The sequence below is a fragment of the Caretta caretta genome, chromosome 3 (assembly GCF_965140235.1).
Source record: "Caretta caretta isolate rCarCar2 chromosome 3, rCarCar1.hap1, whole genome shotgun sequence".
Lineage (NCBI taxonomy): Eukaryota > Metazoa > Chordata > Testudines > Cheloniidae > Caretta > Caretta caretta.
In genome coordinates, this window is record NC_134208.1 from 184,891,270 (window position 1) to 184,899,375 (window position 8,106).

Here is an 8,106-nt window from a genome sequence, read left to right on the forward strand (position 1 = left end):
TCATCTGTACAGGAGACAGAGCCTTCTTGAAGGCTGGTCCAAGACTGTGGAATGAACTCCCACAGGAACTAAGAACCACCTCAAACCTCAAATCTTCTTCCCCATGCATGCTTCTTTGACCTGCCATCACTAACATAAATGTTTACAAGTACCTAACTATAATGAAAAACTTCCAAACCCTACAAAAAAACAATCACACAAAATATTCCTCCTGGGGAGGGGATGTGTGAGAAAGAATGAACCATTAGTGCCAGATGCTACTTATGTTAATGCACTAATGGAAGGTGCTCAGATACTATGATGATGAGAATTGTTTAAAAACCTGAACAGAATAGATACAGGATGGGGCTGACAGCAAGGGCATTTTCAGTACTGGACTTTTCACTCTGAAACTTGCTTTTCCTGCTTGATCTGACAGACTGAGTCTGTTAACCTACAGAGCATGCTACAACCTCTATTCTCTCAGGTTTTCAAGAAGGGTATTGGTTGAGAAGAGTGTAAGTGGGTGGAAATTGCAGCCCCTGTGGGGGTGAGGAAGAAGTTCTACTTGTTATCAGTTTATTATGTGACTGTTGTATTTGTTTTTGTACTCTTCATATACCTGGGAGAGGCCTGTTTTAAAATACTATCAATAATTAGGAAAAATAACACATAGCAATATATCTGCATGTATTATGTCTGGATAACTGCTCTGCACAACGGGCTGTCTCGTGCTTTCTGGGTGGATTTTAAGGTGCTGATTTTGACTTATAAAGCCCTAAATGGCTTGTGACTGGCCTATTTTAGAAGCCATCTTTCCTGTTTGATTCTGTCGCAACTCTGAAGCTGGGCTGCCCTTAGCTAGGAGGAAAAGGAGTTACTGGCTGGATCTTCTACATTAGGGTTCCTCAACTTTGTAATTTAATTCATCCAGCATGGTCCAAAATAGCCCTCATTTGTTAAGGTACAGGGTGTGCTAAGGGTGTGTTAAGATGAAGGACTGGTGTTTTATGTGCCAAGGGCTGTTAATTATGACTGGAATGGGTTTGTGTTCCCTTAAGGGCTTGGGGCCAGCTGCAGGTTTTATTTTTATTTTTTTTGTATTAGTATGAGTACATTTTTTATACATAAAAGGGCACCTGGAAACCTGCGCTGGTACATAGAATCATAGAATATCAGGTTGGAAGGGACCTCAGGAGGTCATCTAGTCCAATGCCCTGCTCAAAGCAGGACCAACCCCAACTAAATCATCCCAGCCAGGGATTTGTCAAGCCTGACCTTAAAAAATTCTAAGGAAGGAGATTCCACCACTTCCCTAGGTAACGCATTCCAGCGCTTTATCACCCTCCTAGTGAAAAAGTTTTTCCTAATATCCAACCTAAACCTCCCCCACTGCAACTTGAGACCATTACTCCTTCTTCTGTCATCAGCTACCACTGAGAACAGTCTAGATCCATCCTCTTTGGAACCCCCTTTCAGGTAGTTGAAAGCAGCTATCAAATCCCACCTCATTCTTCTCTTCCGCAGACTAGACAATCCCAATTCCCTCAGCCTCTCCTCATAAGTCATGTGTTCCAGTCCCCTAATCATTTTTGTTGCCCTCCGCTGGACTCTTTCCAATTTTTCCACATCCTTCTTGTAGTGTGGGGCCCAAAACTGGACACAGTACTCCAGATGAGGCCTCACCAATGTCGAATAGAGGGGAACGATCACATCCCTCGATCTGCTGGCAATGCCCCTACATATACATCCCAAAATGCCATTGGCCTTCTTCATCTTAAAATCTATTATGTAAATATTAAACAAACAGACATGCTCTGTGAAACTTTCTGGGTGTGGCTTGGTAAGAAAGGAAGGATTGTCTAGTGGTTAGGACACTAGACTCGTGACACCTGGGTTCAATAAACGGGTGTAGTAGTACTTCCATATTTCAGAGGGGTGTTTCGAAGATAAAGCCAAAGACTGTGAAGTTCTCATATATGACAGTATTGGGGACCATTATAAATACCCTACATAGGTAGCAGGAGTTCATATGAGCCTCTTCTATTGTTTCAATTCAAATGGCTTTACTTTCCCTAAGATTTTACTTTGAGTTTCAGCTCAAATTGAAACTCAATCAAAAATCACTCCCATTTCACAGTGAATTCCATGTCTTAGGGATGAAACAGTAAGTCTTCCCAAATTCACTTAAAACTGTGTATGGATTCTCTCAATCATGCCTAAGCCTATAGAAAAATTTGGAACTGAGTTCCATTTTCATTACAAAAACAGAACTCAGGCAAGATTCCTGTAGATTCAGATCTTGTAATTCAAGTTTCACTCAACTATATCTCTTTATCAGCCTGATGCACATGCAAAGTGACATAGGTATGGAATCTGCCATAACTATAGTGCCAAGCTGAGTCTACAACAGCCAACACCGAGGGTGCTGAGGGAATTGGCTGATGTGATTGCACAGCCATTGGCCATTATCTTTGAAAACTCATGGCGATCGGGGGAGGTCCCGGACAATTGGAAAATGGCAACTATAGTGCCCATCTTTAAAAAAGGGAAGAAGGAGAACCCAGAGAACTACAGACCAGTCAGCCTCACCTCCATCCCCGGAAAAATCATGGAACAGGTCCTCAAGGAAACCATTTTGAAGCACCTGGAGGAGAGGAAGGTGATCAGGAATAGTCAACATGGATTCACCACGGGCAAGTCATGCCTGATCAACCTGATTGCCTTCTACGATGAGATAACTGGCTCTGTGGATATAGGGAAAGTGGTGGACGTGATATATCTTGACTTTAGCAAAGCATTTGATACGGTCTCCCACAGTATTCTTGCCAGCAAGTTTAAAAAGTATGGATTGGATGAATGGACTATAAGGTGGATAGAAAGCTGGCTAGATTGTCAGACTCAATGGATAGTGATCAATGGCTCGATGTCTAGTTGGCAGCCGGAATCAAGCGGAGTGCCCCAAGGGTCGGTCCTGGGGTTGGTTTTGTTCAACATCTTTATTAATGATCTGGATGATGGGATAGATTCTACCCTCAGCAAGTTCATGGATGACACTAAGCTGGGGGACAGTTAGATACACTGGAGGGTAGGGATGGGGTGACCTAGACAAATAGGAGGATTGGTCAAAAGAAATCTGATGAGGTTCAACAAGAACAAGTGCAGAGTCCTGCACTTAGGACGGAAGAATCCCAAGCACCACTACAGGCTGCAGACTGACTGGCTAAGCAGCAGTTCTGTAGAAAAGGACCTGGGGATTACAGTGGATGAGAAACTGGATATGAGTCAGCAGTGTGCCCTTGTTGCCAAGAAGGCTAACGGCATATTGGGTTGCATTAGTAGGAGCACTGCCAGCAGATCGACAGACGTGATCGTTCCCCTCTATTCGGCACTGGTGAGGCCACACCTGGAATATTGCGTCCAGTTTTGGGCCCCCACTACAGAAAGGATGTGGACAAATTGGAGAGAGTCCAGGGGAGGGCAATGAAAATGATCAGGGGGCTGGGGCACATGACTTATGAGGAGAGGCTGAGGGAACTGGGATTGTTTAGTCTACGGAAGAGGAAAGTGAGGGGGGATTTGATAGCAGCCTTCAGTTACCTGAAGGGGGGTTCCAAAGAGGATGGAGCTAGGCTGTTCTCAGTGGTGCCAGATGACAGAACAAGGAGCAATGGTCTCAAGTTGCAGTGGGGGAGGTCTAGGTTGGATATTAGGAAACACTACTTCACTAGGAAGGTGGTGAAGCACTGGAATGGGTTACCTAGGGAGGTGGTGGAATCTCCATCTTTAGAGGTTTTTAAGGCCTGGGTTGACAAAGCCCTGGCTGGGATGATTTAGTTGGGGTTGGTCCTGCTTTGAGCAGGGGGTTGGACTAGATGACCTCCTGAGGTCTCTTCCACAGTAATCTTCTATGATTCTATGAACATGGTAAGTGATGTAAACCTATTCAACTATAGAGAGTTGTCAAACTGCACACCTAATTTATACATTTATAGGTATTTATACTGGGTGTATCACTGATATCCAAGTGTCTGACCCTTGATTGTGAATCCACATAGGGAATGTCTACTCTGCAGCCAGGAGCATACATCTCAGCTTGGGTAGATAGATACTTGGTAGCTCTGCTTAAGCTAGCATGCTAAAAATAGCCACATAGCTGGGGGTAGCTTGGGCAGCAGCTTGGGCTAGTCATCTGAATAAGTACCCTGGGGATCTAGGTGAATTTTTACTCAGATACAAGCCTGAACTGCCACCCGTGCTACCCCCATCAACACTGCTATTTTTAGAGTGGTAGCTCGAGCAGATTTAGCAGGTGTCTGTCTACCCAAGCTGGGAAACACCGTCCCAGCCGTATTGTGGACATACCCTCAACGCTGGCATGGTTAGTTGGCTCACTGGAAGTAGCCTTAGTTCTGATAATGAATGTGAGAAAAGAAGGAAAAGGGAGAAGGTAGGATGAAGGATGGAATATGCTTAGAGATAGAAGAGGGAAAATAATTAACTGAATTGTTCTGGCTAACATTGTGAGAGCTCTCTTTCTTATAGTCAGTGAAAATATTTTCCATATTCTCACAGTATGTCTGTCAGATGCTTAACTGTCCCAAGTTATTTGTCTACAGTTATTCTCACAGGAGTTGTGTAAACTGATCTGTAGGATCATTTTTTAGGAAAAACTATGTACAGATTATCCTTTCCTTCTGACAGCTTATTTGAGACCCAAAAAATCAGTTATCATCCCTCTCAGGTTAAAGTAGGGAATATTTCACATGAAATTCTGAATGTAGATTCCATGCGATTTGTTTACATCTGACTTTGTCTCTTGCATTCTGACCTTCTGAAAATTCTAGAGTGATTTTTCTTATCAGCTTTCTATATTCCTTATTCTTGGACAAAATGAAATATTGGCTCTTTCAGCTTCTGTGTCTGGAACATAACAGCACATGTACTACAAGGATGTGCACTTACAGAGATGTTAAAACACAGGCAGTAGGGCCTCAGGTCTTGCCATGTCATTAAACTGAGTTTAGCTGGAGTTAAGAAAACTCTGATACTCTTTCTTAATGTGGGGCGCTTATGGAAGTGGAATGCGGCTGCAGATTTCCTTCTGGGGTGGGTGACCAAGAGGCTAGCAGGGCCAAAAAATGTGGATATTATTGGCTGAGGATTGGTCTGACCAGGGACGCAATAGCTGACTTTAGTAGGACTGCTGAATGAAAGGACTGCAAGATTAGAGGTCTATGTAAGAAACCAGCTAACAGAGATATCTGGTTGGAAACACAGTTCATGTAATGCATTTTATATAACTGGTTAAAATTTGTCATTCAAAATTTTTCTTTTAATGAAAAATGGCCTTTTTACAAAACTGAAAAATTTTCATGGAAAAAAAGATCAACTGAGTTTTTGATTTCAAGGAAAACTAAAACAAAACAAAAAAATCTGGTTTTCAAAACCAAAAATGACAGTTTTACACTTTTTGATATTTTAGTTACCTTCCCTCCTTCTTTTCTTTTTCCCCCCCTCCATTCTTTTTTCATTCTTTTTTTGGGGCAAAATGGAAAAAAGGTAAAAGGCAGGGAAAAAGAAAGGAAAAGGAGGTTCATGGCGAAAAAGATAAAACAAAGACAGAGAACACAAAGAAAAAACTGAAATATTTTGTGGGTGATTAAAATTAGAAAATTTATATTTTAATGAAAAAAAAGGAAATGATTTTTTTGAAAAAAAATTACAAACATATTACCATTTTCCAACTTGCTCTAATATTTAATAATTTTTTAAATCTATTTTATTGGACATATCTGAGATTTTGTACAAGTTATCACTTCAAAACAGGGCTTGTTTCCTCTTTTTTTAATATGCCCAGCTAATGCAGACTGAACTTTCAATGAAATTTTAAAGTGCTTAATATTAGAGGGCTACAATATTTTTACCAATTATTTTTTAATTAATAACTTTTTTCATGTAGTCCAGCTTTTGCTATTTTTATATTTATGCAAATAAATGTAATAAGAATTCAGTTGCTGCACAGTTAAAAAGTGTACAGAAAATAAACATAACATTTAATTTATCTATATATGTTGCCCTTCTTCTGAGTGGTATTAGATGTTAGGGCCCTGCAGATTAGCTTCCCATTGGAGGAAAAATCAGTGAAGCAGTGTGAGTAAATTCTTAGTGCAACTTATTTATCTTAAACTATATCTAGTCCTTGAACAGAGGTGACCTCAAACAGCATGCAGGCAATATCTTTCCGAAATCTCCACCAAAACTCTAATGCCTAGCTCCCAGGGAGCAACTCTGCTCCAAAAATTGACTCAAGTTAGAGATATTAAGGAAGACAGCAAATTCATTTGCTACTTCCCACAGCTTCCCCATTCTGTAAAAGAAACTCCCTTTGAAAACTGACAGTAATATAGCCTTTCTTCTAGGCTGTACACTGCTAACACCCTACCTAAGATAAAGGGTATGTCTACACTACGAAATTAGGTCGAATTTATAGAAGTCGGTTTTGTAGAAAGCATTTTTATACAGTTGATTGTGTGTATCCCCACACAAACGCTCTAAGTGCATGTAGTCGGCGGAGTGTGTCCACAGTACCGAGGCAACCGTCGACTTCTGGAGCATTGCACTGTGGGTGGCTATCCCACAGTTCCTGCAGTCTCCGCCACCCATTTGAATTCTGGGTAGAAATCCCAGTGCCTGATGGGGCTAAAACATTGTTGCGGGTGGTTCTGGGTACATATCATCAGGCCCCCGTTCCCTCCCTCCCTCCATGAAAGCAAGGGCAGACAATCGTTTTGCGCCTTTTTTCTTGAGTTACCTGTGCAGACGCCATACCACGGCAAGCATGGAGCCCACTCAGCTAACCGTCACCGTATGTCTCCTGGGTGCTGGCAGACTTGGTACTGCATTGCTACACAGCAGCAGTTTATTGCCTTTTGGCAGCAGACAGTGCAGTATGACTGGTAGCCATCATCGACGTAGTCCTGGGTGCTCTTTTAACTGGGCGCCTGGGCAAACATGGGAGTGTCTCAGCCAGGTCATTTCCCTTGTTTCGTCTCGTGGCGATTGAGTCCTACCGGCAGTGCACTGTCTTTTAACCTCCAGCTAGCAGAAGATGATGGCTAGTCGTCATACTGCACCGTCTTCTGCCGAGCAACTAGGAGATGATGATGGCTAGCAGTCGTACTGCACAGTCTGCTGCCAGCAAGATGTATAAAGATAGATGAAGTGGCTCAAAACAAGAAATAGACCAGATTTGTTTTGTATTCATTTTCTCCTCCCTCCCTCCCTCTGTGAAATCAATGGCCTGCTAAACCCAGTTTTGAGTTCTATCCTTGAGGGGGCCATTCAGTTTCTCGCAAAGCCATCCCCTTTGTTGATTTTAATTCCCTGTAAGCCAACCCTATAAGCCATGTCGTCAGTCACCCCTCCTTCCATCAGGACAACGGCAGCCAATCGTTCCGCGCCTTTTTTCTGTGCAGACGCCATACCACGGCAAGCATGGAACCCTGTCAGATCACTTTGGCAATTAGGAGCACATTAAACACCACGCGCATTATCCAGCAGTATATGCAGCACCAGAACCTGGCAAAGCGATACCGGGCGAGTAGGCAACGTCAACGCAGTGATGTGAGTGATGAGGACATGGACACAGACTTCTCTCAAAGCACAAGCCCTGGCAATGTGGGCATCATGGTGCTAATGGGGCAGGTTCGTGCGGTAGAACGCTGATTCTGGGCTCGGGAAACAAGCACAGACTGGTGGGACCGCATAGTATTGCAGGTCTGGGATGATTCCCAGTGGTTGTGAAACTTTCGCATGCGTAAGGGCACTTTCATGGAACTTTGTGACTTGCTTTCCCCTGCCCTGAGGTGCAAGAATACCAAGATGAGAGCAGCCCTCATAGTTGAGAAGCGAGTGGCAATAGCCCTGTGGAAGCTTGCAACGCCAGACAGCTACCGGTCAGTCGGGAATCAATTTGGAGTGGGCAAATCTACTGTGGGGGCTGCTGTGATGCAAGAAGCCAACGCAATCAAAGATCTGCTGATATCAAGGGTAGTGACCCTGGGAAATGTGCAGGTCATAGTGGATGGCTTTGCTGCAATGGAATTCCCTAACTGTGGTGGGGCC